General features: G+C 38.8%; 1 long non-coding RNA gene and 1 pseudogene across 7 annotated transcripts in view; one reads left to right on the top strand and one right to left on the bottom strand.

Moving 5' to 3' along the window:
* The window catches only part of LOC110348063 (mitochondrial fission regulator 2 pseudogene), a 36844-nt pseudogene extending 32489 nt beyond the window's left edge, over positions 1-4355 (bottom strand).
* LOC110348128 (uncharacterized) overlaps positions 1-14330 on the top strand; it is a 1027816-nt gene that overhangs the window by 253093 nt on the left and 760393 nt on the right. For 3 of the 7 annotated variants that reach the window (XR_002393120.2, XR_015449383.1, XR_015449379.1), the window contains exons 4-6: positions 445-606; positions 6346-6495; positions 7677-7837. This is a non-coding gene — a long non-coding RNA (uncharacterized LOC110348128). Of the gene's footprint in view, positions 1-444; positions 607-2877; positions 2984-6345; positions 6496-7676; positions 7838-14330 lie in introns of all 7 variants that reach the window. The other 4 variants (XR_015449384.1, XR_015449380.1, XR_015449382.1 and 1 more) reach the window with 3 other exon arrangements.

The following is a 14330-nucleotide window of genomic DNA, read 5'->3' as shown; positions in this document are numbered from 1 at the left end:
ATTTTTGACAACCTGTATTACTAGTTAAGTGTCCAGAAAGATTTCAGTTTATAACTTTTCCTCTGATCATGGACAGTACTAAATATATACCCATACTTTGATTATGTGTTCAGTCTGTGAATAAAAGAAAAAGAATTTTTAAAAATATATTTTCTTGGCATTTTTCTTCCTAAAGTTTATTATTTTTTCTCTCCTACGCTTCCTGTCTTTTACATCTTTTTCTTTGGCTTGCATTCCTGACAAGATCCTTTTCCTTGCTTTTGCCTCATTTTGTCTTACTCAAGGTGAGATCATAGTCCTCATGGAGACGAATTGTTAAACTCTATTTAGTTGAAGGATTTGTACAGAAGCCCATAATGAACACATAATAGTAGTGAAGAGACACATACATCACATTTTCCTTTTCATAATGAATGCTTTGTTATTCTATTTTTGTCATTTCAGTAATCCGTGATGATAAATAAGACAATTTGCACAAATTACCAGTCCCTGGAAGGACCCTCTGCTCAACTCATCACTTCCTCCCTCATCAGTTGCTTTTTTCCTAAAACTCACAATGGAGTTCCGTCTCCAAGTTTAAGTGTCATCCTCTCATTATATGACAAGGTATGGTGGGTAGGTTTAGTTGTCAACTTGACTGGTTTGGGAGCTGTTTAGTAGTTAGTTTATTGAAGGACACTTTTGGGTATGTTTGGGCGAGTCATGGAGGTGTGGCCTGGAAGTCTATATCTGGTTGCTGGCGCTATTCCCTTGCTCCGTTTCCTGGCCCTCATGAAGTGAATAGCTTTGCTTTACCCTGATATTTCTGTTTTGGAGCCAGCTGACTATGGACTATGAACCCTCTGAATCTAGAGTCAAATTACATCTCTTCTCCTTTGAGTTGGCTGATGTCATGTATTTTTTACCAGCAATGGGGAAACTGACTAATACACATAGTATTGCTGAGATCCTTGTATTTTATTAATCAGAAAAACTATACATTTCAGTGTGAAACTTTAAGGGCAAACTTTGGTGATGTGATAAAGGTGGAGTTTTCATGGGTTCGCTCTCCAAGGAAGACACAGTGAAGGTGACATGGGGATATGCAGAGACGGTCTTATAGGCTTTCTTCCTTCTGGAATATTCAACCCCTTGCCTTTGTGACTACCACCTGCCCCCACACCCTCACCCCAGGTTTTTGCTTTTTTCATTAAAAAATGTTTTAAATTGGTCTATATTTTTAATATTAAATATTCACGTTCATTCTTGGAAATTGAATACATATATTAAATCAGATGTATATCAAATCTTGGTAACTTTTGATCCTCTCTTGGCCTCCCCCTTTCCTTTCTAAATCTTCAAGAGCTTCATCAAAGACCTCAGAGATGCCTTCTCTGACAACTCTCTGAACACAGTGTAGTTTGCCTTGATTTGCATTTTATGTTTTGCATACCTTATTATTGGTTGTGTTGGTTTTCTTGCCTGCTTTCTGAGTTACTTGAGGGTAGGTACAATGTCCCTTAAGCATTGTATTTCTGTACCTTGAGCCTAATTTGTGCTTAAAAATTTTGTGGATTAAATGCATAATAGGGTGTGTATTATGATGAATGGCATAAAAAGAGAGGCAGCACTCAAAAACTATTTCTGAATTAGAGCTCATAGCGTTATGTGAAAAAAATGTGCCAACAGTTATTTTTAAAGTTATGTTTTAACTTATTCTTTCAGATATTTTAAAATTTAGGGGTTATGCAGATTATATCCTCTTTTTAAGAAGGGCTAAAGATAATATAAAGATAATATAAATGAAAGGAATAATAACATTAAACTTAATAACAGTAAAGTATGGGGATTAGCAGTAGTCCTTAGTATATTACTGCTGCAAAGCCTTTGGCCTCTAAAGCCATTTTTCCAGCTGACTAATTCTAGGATACTTTATATTTACTATCTCATGCGTGACAGAATTCTTTTTTCAGAGTTTTTATAAACTGCTAATTAACCCACACTGTCTACAGTGCAGAACATCTGAGGTCAAGGATAAATAATGGCCCCAAATCCAATGAGATAGGTCCTAATTTAGTCTGGAGGGACTGATGCTTGTGCCTTCTCCGTGTAAGTGGTTGTGGGTGTTATGTGTAACTGCTTTATGATAAAAACAAGGCTGGGGCATCATTGAATTAATTAGACATGAGTATAATTAGAAATGAAAGCTTTTCAGTTTCCTAACTGCTAATGGTAGAAAATGAAGTACAATAAATATACTCCAAGCTTGGAAGAGCTTTACTTTTGACTAATTAGCAGATTTTAATGGTCTCCCATAATGTGGCAGCTATTTTATTGATCCACCTAATTAAGGATCATGAAAGTAAAAGGGACTCCTCTTCACTTTGATGACTAAATCCCCTTGAATCATCCAAAGTACTCAAATGGCTGCTCAAAATAACACTGGCAAAGATAATGTGTTGTTTAATATGTATATGTAGGTGTGTAATATATATATATGTACACACTTATATGAGGTTCCCAATAAGGCATATATTAGGTAGAGAGAAGAGAACAGAATATTGAGAAGGAACAATATTTCAAACTGTGTAAATTACCCATCAAATACCATGTAATGAATAGATTTAATTATTTATTTCCATTGACCTAAATTTATTGAGTACTTATTGCAGTGTGTGGTACTAAGAGAAAGACTGAAATACTGTGTTAAAGTGGCAAGAGCCAAGAAATCATGTATTATGAGTGTACGAGATTTCTCAAGCAGTCCTAAGCAGCAGGAATGATTTACAGAATTGCATGCCTCAATACCATGGCATAGAAAAAGAATAAACAGAAAAAACAACACAGGGATTCATAAGGGAACCATCTGTGGTAGTTACGATGTTTCTTTTTGTACAGGGAGCCAGGATGGGATGTTAGAAAAAACCAGTGAGGAGATGGACAGCCAGGAGGGTTCTCAACTAAAGACCTATTTGACAGGAGACTAACCCTGGGCCTGCAGCCGGTTGGTAGTGCTGATAAAACATGCTTGGGCAAAGACACCAGAAGCTCTGTACTTATTTTTAACTCGGGGAGGGTGGATACACGATGTGGAGAAGAGTCAAGAGAGAAAGGAGCTCAGAGTTGATAGGCAGCCTTGAGTGCCTGCGACACAGTAGCACAAAGCTCTAGACAGCCTGTTCCTACCCTACCCCTGTCCTTTTCTTCTTCCCTTTCTCCCTTCCTCCACCCCACCTTCAGTTCTTTCTTATTTTTCTCTTTCTCTCTTCTATTTTGTGCTCAATCCTGTTTGTTAGTGCCATATTAAATTGTTAAAATACATTGAGTGAGATGGGATAGAAGCCTAATATTAAATTCAAGCTTTTTAGAAATTGTGACACCATGGATTCTTTTACATTTTGTAAAGGAAACACTAAATGAAGTCTGATTTTCCTTCTAGTGGTAAAAGTTTATTTTTATACAGTATTATCTTAGTGAAAGTGAATAAATTATTTATTGAAGCTGTGCCCGTGCTTGTGAAAGCCACATGCATAATTGGAGTTTTGTTTACTTCAAATATTGTGTTTGTTAATTTAAAGGCTCAAGAAAGCTTTTGCCTTGTAGTTCTGACATAATGGAGAGTTCAACTCCTGCCTTATACCCCACTGAAGTATCTAAGTAAACACTGTTCTTTCATAGTTTTGATAAATGTATAAATGAAATGCTAGGCTGCTTTCCATTGTTGTGACAAAATATCTGAGAAAATCAAATTCAAAGGACAAAAGATTTATTGTGGCTCATTGTTTTAGTCCATGGTCATTTGGCCCTGTTGCCTTGAGTCTGTGACACCATGGTACCTTATGGTGGGAGCACGTAGTGGGGTCTACTGAGTAGCTAGGCAGAACAAGGTTTCACTGTGGAACCAGCAGTCATTGGAGGACTGAATTATGCTGAACTAGTCATCTTTCCAGTTGCTGGACACAATACCTGACACTCACAATTTAAAGGAGGACAGGTGTAATTTGGCTCATCTTATAAGAGGATTCATTCCATGGTCAGATAGCCCCAGGGCAGAAGCATCATGGTGAAAGAGTGTGGTGAAGCAAAGCTGTTTAGTTCACAGTGGCTTAGAAGCAGACTGGGGGGAACTGACAGGAAGAGGCGAGACACCAGATAATAGACCCCAAGGTCACCCCTTCATGACCTGTCCAGATGCATCCTGAAGTGTGCTCCACTGATTGCTTGGGGAGCTCCCAAGCAAATCAAGTAGGCAAACCAAGTTTAACCATCACATTGGCCTGCTCAGGAGTATCCTTTTTATGATCTGGAATCATTTTCTCTGTGATCACATCCTTCAGTCCATCATCCCTGTTGCTGGATGTGTGCCTGAGCTCCATCTTGTCCCTGTCTGACTCTCTGTTATGGTTCAGATCAAAATGTGACCCCACACCCTCATTTGTTTGGATAGTGATTGGATCGTGAGGGTGACATACTCACCAGTGAATTCACCCATCAATGAGTTCAGTAGCTGAATGTGCTGTTAGGAGACAGGGCTTGGTTGGAGGTGGATCACTGGGGGAGTTACCTGAAACAGTGTATTCTTGTGCCTATGTATTCCCTTTCCTCTCTGACTCTTGTCTGCCATAGGTTGAGTATCCTTTCCTCTATTATGCCTCTCTGCTCTCCTATTTCTACATTGGAGCCTGACAACCATGGACTGTAGCCATGAGGCAAAATAAACCTTCCCTTTTTAAAGTTGTAGGTGTTGGCTATTGTGTCCCAGGAATGAGGAACATGACTAAGAAAGAATATTGATAACAAAAGTGAGATTGTTGCTATGGCTGTAACCTGACTTTGTGGTTCAGAAGCCATTAGAAGTAGTTCTAAGGAGGAGTTTGGAACGATTTGAGAAGCTGGCTAGAGAAGCCCTAGAATGGCATAAACCAAGCTTGATGGGAGATTCTGGTTAGAATTCAGAAGACCAGAATGCTGATAGAGGTGTGAATAGTAAAAACCAGGCTCAGGAGGTTTCAATTAGAAATAAGAGCTCCACTGGCAATTGGATTTGAGACTATATATGTTATACTATGGCACAAAAATTTGTCTAAGTTTTGCTTGTGTCTGAGACTTTGTGTGAGATTGAGATTAAGGGCAATGAATTAATAAAACTGTGGAGAAACTTTCAAGGTAGCCCAATGTTATGCATATTGCAGCCTTCTTTTAGCCATATCTACAGTGAAATTCAGGAGTGAATGAAAGCTGAAGAATTTGAGAAGTTTGCATTTTTTTCTTGAAAAGAAGTGCCTACAAATTTGGGGCAAAGAACAGCATGATTGGTGAAAAGAGCAGCATTATAAAGAAGCCAAGTTGCATCAGGATGATAGAAAAGATGGCTTGAAGGTGTCTCAAGAATCAGTAAGACCCCACACTTGGCAGGCTCAAGGGTGCAAAACCCTAAAGCTTTCATTTGAGAAGAGAGCCCATGTGGGCCCTGCTGGTGAAGAGGTGCTTAGGAGATTGTTTCCCTGGGATTTATTTCACAGTGTTCCTCTATCATGGCACTTGGAAGACTCTGCAGTTTTGATCCATGAGGGCCTGGCTACTGCTTGAGATGGCAGCAAATCTTGGTACCCATAAACGTGGTGCTGGTTTTATATGTGTGTAGAATGCAAGTGTTATGGGGACGAAGAGGCTTCCACCCAGATTTCAGATGAAGGGAGGCCAGGCAGTGTGCCCTTGATAGGGCAGTGTATGAAGCTGTGAGAATAAAGCCCAAAGTGCAGTATAGACCCCGGGCAGCTAGACATGCCAGGAATATGGAACATCTGCCAAGGAAAGCTGCAGCAGCAAGCAAAGCCACCCAGGTGCTGTATATGGAGTTATCAGAATTTAATGTTTGCACTGAAAAAATTTGGTCTTGCTTTGGTCTCATTCCTTTCTACCATCCTATTTCTCCCTTTTGGTATGGGGATGTTTACCCTGTGCCATTGTATGTTGGAAGTATTTAACTTTCTTTTTTATTTTTAAATGGGCTCACAGATAGGGTTTGGTTTGAGTCTCAGAAGAGACTTTGGACTTGGAGATTTCAGCAATGCTGGAACTATTAAGACTTTGGCCACTTTTAGAGGTGGATTAAATGCATTCTGCATAATGATATGGACCTCAGTCTTTTGGGGCCTAGGGATGGAATGTTGCGGTTTACATAAAAATGTCACCTACGAGAGCCTCATGTGTTTGGAGGCTGATTGAATCATGGGGGTGCTGTACTCATCAGTGGATTCATCCGCTGTTGAGTTCAGTAGCTGAATGTGCTGTTCAAGGAGGTGGCCCCTGGTGGGAGGAAGCTCATTTAGATCATGACCTGGCAAAGTGTATTTTTGTCCCCAGCCCTTCCTTTCTCTCTCCTGTCTGCCATGGGTTGAAAACCTTTTGTTCCACAACGTCCCTCTGCCATCCTGTGCCTGCCTTGGAGCCTGGGAACTATGGACTGAAACGGAACGAAAAATAAACCTCTCTTCTTTCAGTTGCATGTATCAGGTATTGTGTCTTGGCTATGAGGAAAGTGACTAAGACCCTCTCTTTATCTATTCTTATCCTCCTGAAATTGCAAGAGGGCTTGTGCTTCTGAATTAATTTCCTTTTTTTTCATTCTTTGTGGCATCCTCTGCTTCATCATGGTGAGGATCCTGCATACTGGGAAGTTGGATAAAGCTTTTGCCTCTTTCTGTACTTCTAAACTTAGATTTCTTTTTCCTTTCTTTTCTTTTCTTTCTTTCTTTTCTTCTTTTTTTGCTACCTGGGATTGAATTTGGGACCTTGTGCTTGTGAAGCAGGCGACGGCACCACTGAGCTAAATCCCCGGCCCTAAACTTAGATTTCTGCCAGTTACTCCTACCTATCCCAAGCCTGCAAAAGTTAGTCAGAATTGTTCTTTCCCCCTTTAATCTTGCCTCTCAGTGTTTTTAAAATTTTTATTTTATTAGTATGTGTTTGCAGTACATGAAGTTTACATTCATCTTCAAGGAGCATAATACTAAGTGAAATAGGGCAGACACACAAGCGAAGTGTGGCTGTTCTCACCCTCGTAATGCCTCTGAGAGTTTTGGGGAAGGTGTTGTTCTGATTGCACCTCCTAGCTATTATGTGGGAGAACAAATATTATTTTTTGCCTCCCTTGTTCTCATTCTTGCTTTTTGGGGAAAGAATTTTACGTGGAATGAATTTGGACCATATTTCTGAGCACCACTGCCCTTCTCTGGAACACCTCGGTTAATGATCCATGTTTTTATAGGGCCAAAAGTTAGATATGTAGTTGACTCAGATGATTTTTTTCTTTGATCTTTAGCTCATTAAGCTTGAGAACAAACAGAATCTTGCTTCCCTATATTTTAAAGCGATGATAAAGCAGAATCTTTTGGACTTACATGCTCTCTTGTCCTACAGAAGATGAATGTTAATACTTTTCTGTATTGTGAGACTATGTAGAAGATATACTGGTTTTGTTGATTCCTAAGAAAGACACACACACACACTCTCGCACACACGCATGCACGCACACACATAGAGAGCAGGTTCTAGGGATGGCTTGCATGGTGTCGATTTGGACCCATCCCCAGTGCCTGAATTTTATGTAACAAAAATATTCAAGTTATTTTGAACAATGAATATATGAAAGGGAAACTTGCCCAAGACTAATTTCCAGTATGCTTCTCTCTTAGAAAAAAGAAATCCTTCTTGTAAAGCACCATGGAAGTAAGTTATGGCTTCACGCTTCTGGCATTTGTTGACCGCTAAGCTTGGACCACAGCTCCCCTGACGTGCCAGGGCAGGGATGAGAGCTTCCCCGACCAGGAATCCCAAGCCAATAATGAATCTTCTGGTAAGTTTCTCATATCTTGCAGCTGCAGTTTTAAGTCTTGCATGCCTGATGAAATGAAAGCCTAATACTTAGCCCTGCATGTGCTGAATTGCAGGGTAGGGCTGAAAATAAGATTCTGCTATGTCATATGACTGTTAGTCCCTCAGCATCGCACATCTGGGGGTGTCTGTCTTCCAGAGTCAGGTGTGTGGCACTGTGAGATGTCTGTGCACTGCCCAAGAATTTGATGGGGCAAAGAGAACAGGCTTACCTGTTACTGATCCCGAATCAATGCGCTTTCCCCAGGAACACTGCTCTGCCAGGTCAAATTTAGGCCTTGTTTGGCTGATTTTCTTGTTTGCACAATGATATTCAGGTTGCTTTGCATCTTTGGTTAATATAATGTTGCGAAGATAAATACAAAGGCTGCACAGTTTCCTGAAAATGAAGCAATTTGTTCAATTCATTCTCCAAATGGTTGAGTGCTTTCCCACTGTGCAATACACAGTGTGCCAAGTTTGTCTTGTGGTAATAACAGGTCCGCTCTCAGTCTTGCAGGGGAAATAGAACCTATTCTCTGATACTGATAGTAAAAGTTATACATGGTAAGAAAAACTATAAAAGGTGTTATGAGAGTTATAGAAGGAAAAGAAATTACTTTTATTGGCAAGGTTTTGGGATGGTGTTAAGGGTAAATGCAATTTAAGTTCTTAAAGACCAAGTAAATGGAAGTGGGGAGGCAAAAGGGAATGCAGTAGAAAATGAGTTTTGCTGGGTGGAATTCTTATGGGAGACATAGTAGGAAATTGACTCTGCAGGATGAGTTGCATCAAGGTCATAGATGGCCTTAGATAAATAATTTGAATTTTATTGGAATTTGTCTCCAGACTAATGTGGATTAATGTGCAAGTGGTGTGTTAAAGATTTGGGCATAAAAAGACATGTTGCAAGGCTGACACAGTCAAGGTAAAATGACCAACTTGTTAAGCCCCTTGGTTTATAGAGGGCAAAGTACAAATAGAGGTTTAAAATATAAACTACTCAGAGAGATATGAGTGATATCTTTCAGCTAATGAGTAATATATCACATTTTTAGGGTTGAACAGGACTATGTAGTACTGGCCATTGTCAGAGAGATTGCTACTAGCAGTGTAAATTTACCAAATAATAGCAATAAATTTAGTGAGCTATCCTGGCTGTGCTTGCGTTTCTAGTATTGAATATTAATACAAATAAATGTGTCATCAAGTGAGCTGAGGATTTAGCTCAGTGGTTCTCCTTCCTGCCTCACAAGTGCAAGGCCCTGAGTTCGATCCCTGGTACCAAAATAACCTCCCCAAACCAAAAAACAAACAAACAAACAAAACAAATAAATGTGTCATCAAATATTCTTGGAGCCTCCCCTCCTAGCCCTAAAGCATAGACATCTATTGTAAAATAATATCTGCCTTTGCAATTTTACTTGTTATTACTAGTCTAATAGTTTCCAAATTATTTTGGCATGTTTATGATTAAAGACATAAACATTAAAGTCAGGGTAAAAGGTCGATAAAAGTTACTATGAGTCAGTAAGATTTCTCTCTGTGTTTTCAAGTAGTCAGACAAATACTAATATGAGAAATTATAAACTCTCATTAATATATTATTTGGAAAATGTTTTTTTGACCCTGAGTGTTATGAGAAATATATTGCCCATTGACACAAAGACATTGAACAGAAAGGGCCAGTATTGTTAATACAAGTTTCACAGAAAGCAAGATGATCTTCATGTTGTCACTTCACATAATAACCTTTAAGAAAAATCACAAAAGAAAAGTGAATTATAATTCTGTAAAATTACTTTTGTGGGAAATTAAATATTTAGTTTGTATGTAGATTTTCTGGTGACATGGTTTAATAAAGAATAAAGCTTAAGGGCCGGGGATTTAGCTCATTGGTTCTGCCACCTGCCTTGCAAGCACAAGGTCCCGAGTTCAATCTCTAGTACCAAAAAAAAAAAAAAGAATAAAGCTTAAGTATGGTATTAGAAGTGCTTCTCAAAATGTGCTTCTCACCAGCACTGAGCACAAAGACTTCAGATGTGTGACCTTCTGAGATGTTTGTGCACTCCCTGAAAACTTGATGGACAGAAGGAACAGACCTATCTGTTGCTGATCTGCAATCTCACAAACACATATTTGCACATTTCAATAGGACCCTTAGTGATACTTGTGTGTGGTGTGTGTGTGCGCACACATTTTGCTCACTAAAATTTAAGAGTCACTGATGTTGAGAAGTATTTGAATATCTTATCTCAATCTCTCTGGACTATGTGTTTTCTTAATTGAGATTTTGACAGAAGCTGAGAATCAGTGGATCTGTCAAAAGGAATTTGTGAAGCTCAGGTACTCTCTCTTATTGACAAAGAGGAAATCTATAGGCTTCAGCTGTCAGATGTAGAGGTGGGAAAGCTGGTTTTGTGTCATGAGAAGTCTGCTTTGTGTGCTTGCCTGATGGAAACCACCTTTCCAGACTGACTGGTGGCCTCTGGGGGTTTCCCACTGTGAGTAACATCCTACACGTCTCAGCTAGGGATGCCATGGAGATGAAGACATTTGTCTTTCAATTATTATTAAAATCAAGGAGCATGTGGGGTATCCAAGTGAAGAAGAAAGAAAAGTAAAATTATCTGAAAGAGAAAAAAGAAAAGTTTACATCGGGAACATTTATTTTATTATGACAAATCATAGCTATTGATAAAATGGGTAACCTCATATAAACATTACTGAAGTATTAATTCAGTCCATTTTTCTATAGATAAATTTTCATGAAATTTGCATAGAGTGTCAGCAAACTCCTACTAGAGAGTACTGCCCTGCTTTCCTAGCCAACCTGGCAGCAGCATTGCATGAAACCCAAAGGGAAAGAAGCCTGGGACAGATTCCCTGCTGTCTGTATTGAAAACTTATCAGTGACTCAGGAGAGTTAAGGGCATTGAATTTCTCCCCTCTGGAAACCATGTTGTGGCAGAGGTCAACTTTAACATGTTCCTTGGTGAGAGAGAACAAGAAGATTTCATTACACCAAACTGGATTTTATAGAAACAATTAGAGTGCCGGGGATTTAGCTCAGTGGTTCTCCTGCCTACCTTGCAAGCGCAAGGTCCCAAGTTTGATCCCTGGTACCCTAAAAAAAAAGTCAGAAGCCTTAGAGACTTGCATTTTCCGTTATAATTGGGGACCATATTTGGCTTTGCTTATATTATTGCCATTTTGGTATCTAATATGCCCAGATAGTGGTCAGTTTCACTATGTATCATTTGGATAGAAATATTCTAAAATTTCTTGTAAAATTTAGCTCAGATATGATTTGTCTACTGATTTTTGAATATAAAGATACTTTTCTATTTCTTTGCAAGAGAATGTAATTAACTGGTCAGATACCATGCCTTAAATTAGCACAGGGCTAATGCAATTTGTGTATAATTTGTGACTCACACCTAAGATAACTACATTTTATTTAGCCAGTTGTAAGAAAAAGATAATAATTGGTGGTCTAAAATAATCACTGTGTCTCCGGTGAACAATTAATGCTTTTGATATGAGCAGTATTGGGTTTAATAAATGCTATGAGATAGTATTTTTCTTTCATGGTTTAAACATTTATCCAGAAATGTCATCTTAATTTTACAAATGTTCATCGCAGTAGTATGTAAGACATTTAAAAATTCTTCTTGGAATGATGTTATATCCTTTTTTCTTTGAGAATGTTGGGAGCTGTCACTTACTGTCTTAGATATTAATTCTAAAGTCCTCCCTGCTGTTCACATCTCTTTCTATGGAATACAAAGGTTTGAATGGTACATAAACTGACTTATGGCTGCACTGTCTCTGTTTTAAAGTTTACATTTCTGTTGCAATCATTTATCATCCTTAAGTTTTTATTTTAAAGCAAAAAGAAAATAAAACTCAATAGACAAGAACGACATAAATGGTAAAATGACTATTTTTAAAAACAATTTTATAAGCATAGACTAGACTGAGTTTAAAGTCACATAGACTGGAGCAGGCATTGGACACTGGGACTGCTTATGTCAGTAGTCAACGTGATTTTCCTTAGGTTATCTCACTTAACCCTTCCAAGATTAAAAATGAAGGGCAATAAAACTGAGCTTGAATAACAAGGATAAGCTGCATCAGAATCCTAGTGGACACACTAGAAGTTCAGAGTGCAGGGCCTGCAAGTTGGACCTGGGCGGCAACTTAATAGCTGCAGGACTTGAGGAAAGTCATGAACTCTTAAAGTTGACTTTTCCTTATCTAATAAACGGAAGCATAAGGCTGTGAAGGGTGAATGAGATGACCTATGCATATTTGTAAATGAAGAAAACACTTGTTGCATTCAAGCAGGACAAAAAATGGAATTAATGGCACATAATCAACTGTAGGGAGGAGGGTATTGAGTTGGCTTAGGGAGCACTAGAATGAAGAGCCACTTAGATACTCCAGGTTGGCAGACTCCCTCTCTCCATCTCCTCTCTGCTTCTTTCTTTGTACAAGTGTTTCCTGAGATGAAGGTTAGGGTTGTTTGCATCCCTAGGCTAATAGTTTTATAGATTTACTGTGAGAGAGAAAAATGTCTCCTTTCTTCTGTACAGATTGAAAAATACTAGAAAATGTTCCAGTTGCATGAGTTCTTTGCCAACTTTCTTTTGTCACTGGGAATTGAATTCAGGCCTTCACACTGAACTGCATCTCCAGCCCTTTTTATTTTTCTTTGAGACAGGGTCTGGCTAGGTTGCTAAGTTGCCCAGGCTGGGCTCTGACTTGTGACTTGTGATCTTCCTGGGTTAGCCTCCCTGAGTGCTGAGATTACTAACGTGCAACTATGCCTGCCTGCCTGCCTTTCTTTCTTTCTTTCCTTTCTTTCTTTCTTTCTTTCTTTCTTTCTTTCTTTCTTTCTTTCTTTCTTTCTTTCTTTCTTTCTTTCTTTCTTTCTTTCTTTCTTTCTTTCTTTCTTTCTTTCTTCCTTTCTTCCTTTCTTTGGTACTGGGGATCAAACCTCCCCTTTGCGAGGCAGGCACAGCACCACTGAGCTAAATCCCAGGCCCTATGCCTGTCATTCTCATTCTCTCTCTCTCTCTCTCCTGAATCGTGTGTGTGAGTGTGTGTGTGTGTGTGTGTGTGTGTGTGTGTGTATTACCAAGCTTGACCCAACAAATGGTTCAATGACCAAGTCTTTCTGCAGGGTCCTAGAGATCCAACCCTGACATTCCCCACATACGCATAATTGGAGAAGCATTTTCAGAAAAAAGGTCGGGTGACATGATTTTAAAGTTGTTCAGAAATTAAGCAATTAGAACCACTGAGTAGGCACAAGGCTAGTGCCTGGACTGGGAGAAGTATTCTGTGAATGATGCCTACTCTTGCTGCTTGGCTGTTGTTATCATTAGAAGCATTGTCTTCTGTATCTTTTCTGAGAAGTGTACAGTGTCCTTTGTGTTATGACCACCTGGTGCCAGAACAAGGGGCTGCCAACAGCAGGTAGAACTGCCAAGTGGGTAAAGATGGTCTTCTCCAGTGTCTTTGGTCCCTATCTGCTAAGGGCCACTTACTTGAGCCAGTCTATACTACAAAATACTACATAATGAATCTAGAGAAAAATTCTCTTGTCTTTCAAAGTGAAAGAAAAGTGTTCTGGAGGAGAAAGGAGAATATAGCCAGGGAAGTCTTTAAGAAGTATGGTTTTTCAAGGACCGGGGATTTAACTCAGTGGTTCTATTGACTGCCTCGCAAGCCCAGGGTCCTGAGTTCGATCCCTAGTACCAAAAAAAAAAAAAAAAAAGAAGTATGATTTTTCAGTTTTGGGCCAGTAATAAAAATTAGAATTTTTGTTGCTGCCAACAGAAATCTAAGGCAGGATTCTTGCCATTTTTTTATGTCTTGATTCTTTGTGTTCAGCTGTGAACATTCAATTTCTATCTTTTTTTTTTTAAATTAGTTTTGTTTCTACACTTTTGACATACATAATAATCACATTCATTCATCATAAGGAATCACAGTCACATTCACCATAGGGAATTTGTACCTGTACCTATTATATCTAAATTATTTTTCCCCATTCCCTTCCCTTTTCTTTTTTCTTTAATTCTTCTTCCCCATCCCTTTACAAAACTTTTTTTGTTTGTTTGTTTTACACTTGTTCTTATTTATTATACATTAATCATGCGCATGTAATACACACAGCAAAGCAGACAGACACAAGTGATTTAAATGAAAGTTGCCATGCATTTCCTAAACTGCAATAGGCCATAATGTATCCTCCCTTCAGGAAACAAAGCTAACTTTGCCAGTTCTCATCAGTCCTCTTGTATGATCTTATGCACAGTGTAAAAATCAGTATATCTTTGAGACGACAACTTTGCTTCTATTGTTTGCCTTCCATTATTTTAAATTTTTATCCCTATTCCCTCCCTTCTCTTCCCCATCTCCTTAGCTATTGTTCTCATTCCCATTTGAAAATTTTCTTCCTACTT

The sequence above is a fragment of the Heterocephalus glaber genome, unplaced genomic scaffold (assembly GCF_053883595.1).
Source record: "Heterocephalus glaber isolate CG9 unplaced genomic scaffold, H.glaber_assembly_v1.0 deba00000676, whole genome shotgun sequence".
NCBI lineage: Eukaryota > Metazoa > Chordata > Mammalia > Rodentia > Bathyergidae > Heterocephalus > Heterocephalus glaber.
This window is presented reverse-complemented; position numbering and strand designations above follow the sequence as displayed.